The sequence below is a fragment of the Chenopodium album genome, chromosome 7 (genome assembly GCF_948465745.1).
Source record: "Chenopodium album chromosome 7, dcCheAlbu1.1, whole genome shotgun sequence".
In the NCBI taxonomy this organism is placed as follows: domain Eukaryota; kingdom Viridiplantae; phylum Streptophyta; class Magnoliopsida; order Caryophyllales; family Amaranthaceae; genus Chenopodium; species Chenopodium album.
The window spans coordinates 20,331,029-20,337,028 of record NC_137840.1 but is presented as its reverse complement, the minus strand read 5'-3'; the positions used below and the strand labels follow the sequence as shown (position 1 = coordinate 20,337,028).

The window sequence follows — 6,000 nt, the reverse complement described above, 5'->3', positions numbered from 1 at the left end:
CTTCAATGAGCAACCTAGCAAAGGAGACCCTCAACTGCTTTGAAGTACACTCATCAGCACACAAAGGAACTCCTAAGACACTTCCCAGTCTGCTTAAGGTGTCCACAACCCAACAATTCAAAGGTAAGTTAGGTAATTTCACCCATATAGGAACAGTTCTCAAAACCTCAGCATGAAAGTCAAATTTCTCAGACCAAGGCTTAACAATAGCCGCCTTACCAAAGAACATGTGTGGACTAGCATTAAGAACATCATTCATATCATCAGAGTTTTGCATTTTAATCAAAAAGTAACCATCATCATGCCAAAAAACATCAGGTTTAGCTACAACATTCCAATTTTCAGCAATGTATCTATGAACAACAGCTATAGTAGGATAATAGCCTATGACATAGAAAATTACAGAAATCTTCCACTTAAGATTACCTTCAGTGATTTCAGCTTGTTGCAACATTGCAACAGATTTGCCATCTTTCACCAAAGGAGCTACAAAAGAAAGGGCCGAACCCTTTACAGTAAGCTTAGCACCACCTGGCTTAGGAGCAGGAATATTTGGCTGAAGAGGGACCACATCATCCTCCAAAGAAACCGGGTCAGCACTTGGAGCAGCACCAATCCCAGAAACCAATGGAACAGTAGCAGTGGTTGCTGTCTCTGGAATTCGCGGCACTGAACCAAAATTAAGGCTAGGATTACCTTCAGCCACCATAGTATCACCTGTTACAGCACCGCCTGCAATAGGTACAGTCGAAGAAGCTCGGAGATCCAATGAAACAGTGGATCTGGCCACTGTTTTATTGGCTTTAATCAGACGCGTATGAAAATCCTCAAGGGCTTTCAGCTCAGCTCTAGTTATCTTCTCAGTTGAACAACTCAAATGAGAAGGAGGAGTAACCAGCTCATCAGGATCCTCATCAAGTTCTGGAATCGAAGATGAACCCGCAAGCCTAGACACATTCAACTTATTAGCACCATCATTCAATAAAGATTTAGAAGCATGATTCAAGCTGTTTGAGGGTTGAGGAGTAGATTGCTTCTTCTTCCGAGCCATTGGAACCGATTAAGCTGAAGAAAAACCAGAAAAATCAGATCACCATGAAAGGAGAGAAAAGGGAGAAAAGTCAACGCAAGTCAACGCTCAATGTTAAAACTTTATCACCATGGAGGCCTTCTCAGGTGACACATGGCGAGCTCTCCTTATGCCATGTGGCGGGGTAGAAATACCATCAGTGGTTTATAATTCGTGAACGGTTTACAAATTCCTTAAAAACTTATGGCTGCTCCCTACTTTCCTTGTCCCTAATCATTGTCCCTAATCGTATATGTCAATTCTCACTTCCTAAGAGTGCCAAGCATATTCACAACATGCATTAACGTAGTCGTACTTTGAATGAGTCTTACACCCAACCCACCACCCTAACCATTCTACTTTCTCCACTTCGCCACCCCCACAACCCAGATCTACCAACCCCTTCCCACCATTACCTTGCTACTCTAACCCCCAAAACCACTGTAAATATTCAAAAAATATTCGAAACAATAGCAAAACAAAATGATACATATACCTTTATTACACCAGATAAAACCTCAAATTTGGGTTTACGAGGCAAAATTCAACCATGAATTTTTCATGGTCGAATTTGACTTGAAAACCTTTGTTTTGACCATGAAATTCAAATTTCTCTCTCCGATTTGAGCTTTCTAGGCTTCAACCATGAAAACTCTCTCCTATATCTTCTCTTTCAATGAATTTCTAATTTATGATTCATACTAAGTTTTTTTATTTAAATGTCTAGGGGAGAAGAGAGAGAAAGGGAGAACAAAGAAGAAAAAAAAAAAGGAGGGCGCAAGAGAGAGAAAAGGAGGGGCGTAGGAGAGAGAGAAAGGGAGAAGAAGATCAAGAAAGAAAGAGGAAGGCGGATAAGAGAGAGAAAGTGAAGGAGAAATAGAAGGGCATAGGGTTTAGATATTTTTAAAGGGTTTTTTTTAAAAAAATTTATATTTCGACAGAAATTCTATCAATAAAATCGGACAAAATATATATCCTTCGGAAATTTTAATACGGAATATTCCGTTGGAAATTTTCAACGGATTATTTGAATTCATCGAAAATATCCGAGGCAATATAAATCCGTCGAAAAAAGCAAAATTTCTATGGAATTACGTATCTGTCGAAACTAGTTCGTAGGAGATCGGTCGTTTTTATAGTATTTGTGTTTTATATGCTTTTAATCGCATTAATTATAAAAGGATCCGGGGTGGGTTTTGGTTTCTGCACGATGTTGAAAACACCGTATTACCCTATAGTTCAAATAAAAGAATAATTCTAAAATGTTGATAAAAGGAAGCTTCAAAACCTAAAGAACATGAAGACTAGAATAAGATTTTGTTTGAGTTAGTTTTATTGTTGTAAGTGTGTACGAGTAGTTGGCTAGATTAGCGAAATATTTCTTATTAAGGAGTAAGGTGTTGTAATAATGTTATTGAACGTTTTTGTTGATTAATTTACGATTTTGCTAATTGATAAATGAATTTTTTACATCAATGTGATGAAATGGGGCTCCCTCATGGAAAAGATACCTCGGTAGTGATGGTGGTATTATCCATGGACATGGGGGAGAACTCCTTAAAGTATTTTATGTAAATTGTGGTACATGTACTTGCATAAAAGCCTAACTAGTAGCGATGTTAAGCGGGATGTAGGCAGCATGGAAATAATTACAACATAAGATGATGCAAGCTTCAGTGGACTCGGAGATTGTAATGAGATTGTTGATGGAAACAATTTCTCCACATTCCCCATATATATATTCACATTATTCGTACATGCAAAGTGATGCTTACAAAAGAGAAATAGGAAATGACCGTGGGAATTGCTATAGGGGGTTAATCGAGTGGTCGATTGGCTAGCTAATTATGACATTCATCTTAAGCACAAGTCTAAGATTTTAGAGGCGATCCCAAGGATCTTCCTGCCATTTTATTGGAGAATATATTGGGGTAGCTTGGCCGAGAATGGTGCCAACGTCTATCTTCGGTTAAGCCCCTGCTAGTAGGACTTTAGTTTTATTTTTTTGTTGTTAGTTCTTGTTTTTTTTTTTTTTTCCTTTGTTTCGCTTATGTTTTTCTCATGTTAATCGGTGCTTGCCCCTCTTTTCACCAAAAACTTAAAAATAAATAAATAAAGAAAAGATAAAGCCTTCACATTCAAAAGTTGATCATATTATGCATTATTTCAATATCTCCTATTCAAAACCATAAACCAACAATTTGAAGAGCACTAATAGAGCATTTACATAAGAACTAACCCATTATAACCAAGAAACTCAACAATACTAGAAAATGAAATAAAATATGTACAAATAGGAAAAACAGTAGCACCAAATTCCAAATCATGAACAAATTTGAACTCAAAAGGAAGCATAAAGCTTAGGAACAAAGGAAAACCAGCGAAATCCACAGCTCCATTTATCAGGAAGATCAGGGCACTTAGGCAACCAATGCCAAGTCCTCCTTGCAACCCTGTAATACAAAATCTCTGGCCAACTGTAGCAACATATACAAATCATACCATTATGCCAAAAACAATATATATGTTCATAATTATGGTAGCAAACTGATACCAATTTCTTGTACATTAATTCAGGCAAACTTTCTACTTCAACCCAACTATTGCTATTGTTCTCAATATTACCATTTTGCCATTCCAATTCCCACAATTTCAAACACCTTGAAATTCCATTTCTACCCTCCCCACCAATCACATACAACTTCTTCCCTCTTTTGCCTTGTTCAGTTTCATCGGCAATTACAAGCCTAGCAAAAGTAAGCTCATTTGTAGGCATTTTATCGAAACAAATTCTCCAAATACCGTTCTCCAAATCGAATGAAACAATAGAGAAAGGGTAAGATATGGTAAAATACAAACACCCATCACAGTAAACACCTTGTTGATGAATATTATCATTCAAAATCGGATCAAACCCGTCAAAAATCCTCCATGATCGGGTTTTCGAGTCATAGAGAAAGATGGATTTCGACGAGAAAATGAAAATTTTGAAACCATAGGGGCAGGAAACCAGAGTAAGAAACTCAAACGAGAAGGGTAATTTGGGGAATCTAACAAGAATAGAAGAGCGAGACAAAAGATTAGAGACTAACAAAGTTGAGGATGTAGGTAGATGAAAACAGAGAAGACCATTAGAAGCAGAGAGAAGAACTGAAGATGAAGAACACGGGTTCAGTAATGAACGTGAAGCCGAGGATTCCCGCCATGTGCCGGAAACAGAATTGTAAAGTGGGAAATAGCAATTGAAATGAGGATGAGACAGCATCAGGTAAGAAGAGAAAGGTGAAGAAGAGCAAGGGTAGTTTTTGGAAAGAAAAAATGGGTTTAAAAAGATGAATTTGAAGCGTTTACAAGTTGATCTGAGATTGACAATCGATTTAATAGGGAGAAAACAGAGGATGTGATCTAGGAGTTCTTCTGGTAGTCTGCTCCATATTGAGGGATCCATTGATGGAGGGTTTGAGATTTACGGCCCGTTTGGTAGATGGTAATCGAAGGGTTCGAATGGTGATTAAAAGTTCATGTACATGTTATGGGGAATTTAGTAGTAGAGGAGGTTAGGAATTTGATTATAAAAGTGGAAATTTGGAGGAGTTATGTAATCAAAAGAGAGGAAATTCAAGTATGTTTGGTGATCTGCTTGAAAATTTAGTAAGAGTTGACCTTCTAGATGAATTAATACAAGCAGGATTTGGATATGGTGATGTATGAACATGTAAAATATATTCTACTAATGCTACTTTACTGCAGTGTGGTATACGAGAGATGTGTTCATTGAATCATTTGTATACCACACCGTGCACGGAGTTTCAAGTGATTACATATGAAGTACTTTATTTGTACATCTTCTCAAAGACAACAAACTAAGGGCCTGTTCCGTTTGACTGAACTCAGCTGAACTGAAATGAATTGAACTGAACTGAACTGAACCGAGCTGAACTGAACTGAACTGAACTGAACTTATTAATTAGTGATTTTTAACTACGGATTAGTGATCTTTTATTATTTATTGATATTTATTACTATACATATGTGTATATACAAATGTACATATTAAAATATTTACGAAAAATATACTATATAATTATAATTATAAAATGTATGGAAAATATATCATAAAATGTATGGAAAATATATTAAAAACTTGAAACCTCTAAACATTTTAAACACATATACTATTTAATTCAAAAATAAAATAGTATTAGGACAAAAGAACACAAAACACTTACATGTATCTAACCCATTTAAACAAATTTTAAATAAAATAATATATATATAAAAATAAAAAAAATAAATAAAAAAAAAATAAAAAAATAAAAAAAAACCAACAAAACACCCTAACTAACCCACGATGCTCTAACCCCAAATAAAGAGAAAGAAAATTAGTTGTGTAGTACTCTAACTGACTATGAAAATTAGTTTAAGTTGTGTAGTACTCTAATTTTCTCAATGAGATTAACATTAGAAATATGTTTCAAAAAAATAGAACCATTTGAACAATGAATTGTATCAATATTATTATTGTTATTATCATTATTATTAATTATTGATAATTATTATTATTATTTATTGATTATTATTATTAGTATTATTAGTATTATTATTATTAATATTATTGTTAATATTATTATTATTATTATTATTATTATTATTATTATTATTATTATTATTATTATTATTATTATTATTTTTGATGTTGTTGTCGTTGAATAAGAGTTTAAAAGAATGAAATTTGGCTTTATATCATTAGCAATATCATTAGACATAAATTAAGAGCTGAGCTGAACTGAACTGAACTGAACTGAACTGAACTGAGCTGAGCTGAACTGAACTGAACTGAACTGAACTGAACTGAACTGAACTGAGCTGAACTGAACTGAACTGAACTGAACTGAACTGAATTTCAACGGAACAGAACAGGCCCTAAGTAA

At 34.9% G+C, this 6,000-nt stretch overlaps 1 pseudogene; it reads right to left on the bottom strand.

Annotated features, from left to right (window-relative positions):
* Positions 1-3,116: 3,116 nt before the first annotated feature.
* On the bottom strand, positions 3,117-4,517 carry LOC145640972 (F-box/kelch-repeat protein At5g43190 pseudogene; annotated as a pseudogene).
* Positions 4,518-6,000: the final 1,483 nt, after the last annotated feature.